Source organism: Orycteropus afer, unplaced genomic scaffold (assembly GCF_000298275.1).
Source record: "Orycteropus afer afer isolate SDZICR_OR568_19922 unplaced genomic scaffold, OryAfe1.0 scaffold00430, whole genome shotgun sequence".
Lineage (NCBI taxonomy): Eukaryota > Metazoa > Chordata > Mammalia > Tubulidentata > Orycteropodidae > Orycteropus > Orycteropus afer.
The window spans coordinates 1260696-1261837 of record NW_006922017.1 but is presented as its reverse complement, the minus strand read 5'-3'; positions in this window follow the sequence as shown (position 1 = coordinate 1261837).

Genomic DNA, 1142 nt, shown 5'->3' with positions numbered 1-1142 from the left:
ATGAAGATTTGTCTTTGGATATCCATTGCCATCTAGTGGATTTCAACTCAGCAATCCTCTAGGACAGAGTAGAACTGCCCATGGGGTTCCAAGGCTGTAGTCTTTACAGAAGCAGATTCCGTGTCTTTCTCTTGTGGAGTAGCTGGTGGGTTCACATTGCCAGCCTTTCAGTTAGCAGCCAAGCACTTAGCCACTGCACTACCATGGTGCCTCCATCTTTGCATAACCAAAACCAAAACCAATTTCACTGCTGTCGAGTCAATCCCAACTCATAGCAACCCCTCCTTGGGTTTCCGAGATGGTATCTCTATGGAAATAGAATGCCCAGTCTTCCTTCCAAGGAGCGGCTGGTGGGTTTGAACCACCAGTCATCTTTGCATAGCACCTATTAATATGCCAGCTTCACAGAGTACATTTTGGAAAGTAGTCAAATAGCATACAAAAGTGCTATAAAGCAGAAGATCTCATAAATGTAAACAACTGGAGTGATACAGAGGAAAGGCCTCTAAGTCATCCTGGTGTAAGTAGAGACATGATGGGGAGATGGGCAGGACACTCCATAGAGGAAGAATTTCTGTGATAAGAAAACCCAATACTTATTAACTCTTAAGAAATATCTCATACAATCATCAAAATAAATTATGCTTCCATAATTCTAATGATTTCCACATTCCTCAAATTTACATTCATCATTAGCCCCTAGAAAAAATTTTAAGGTGTGGAATTCTCTTTCAAGTCCACCTTTAGCTAGTTTGGTTGTGCTCTGATAATCCTCAAAAGCCAATTCTAATCACTTTTGCCCTGTCTCTGAGAAGCAAATCCTCCTAAGACAAGTTTGGGGATTTAAGCCTTATTTTATCCTTAGTGCCTTTGACTTCGACATAGTAGCCTTCCTCATATCCTAAGAAGACAATCTTGACTTGTTTGTAATGATGCTATCATCAGCAGTACTTCTATTAAAGTTCTACGCTAGTCTGTTCTCCAGCTTCACATAAATTCAAGTTCTGTCACCTGAAAATGGATGTCTCTACCTGTCTGGTTAAATGCTTAGTTCCTATTTGTATGTAGACTCCTGTACTGCTCTGTTCCTTTTATGGATAATCTGCCTCCTGCTTGGGTGTCTTCTCATGCACAGAAATATT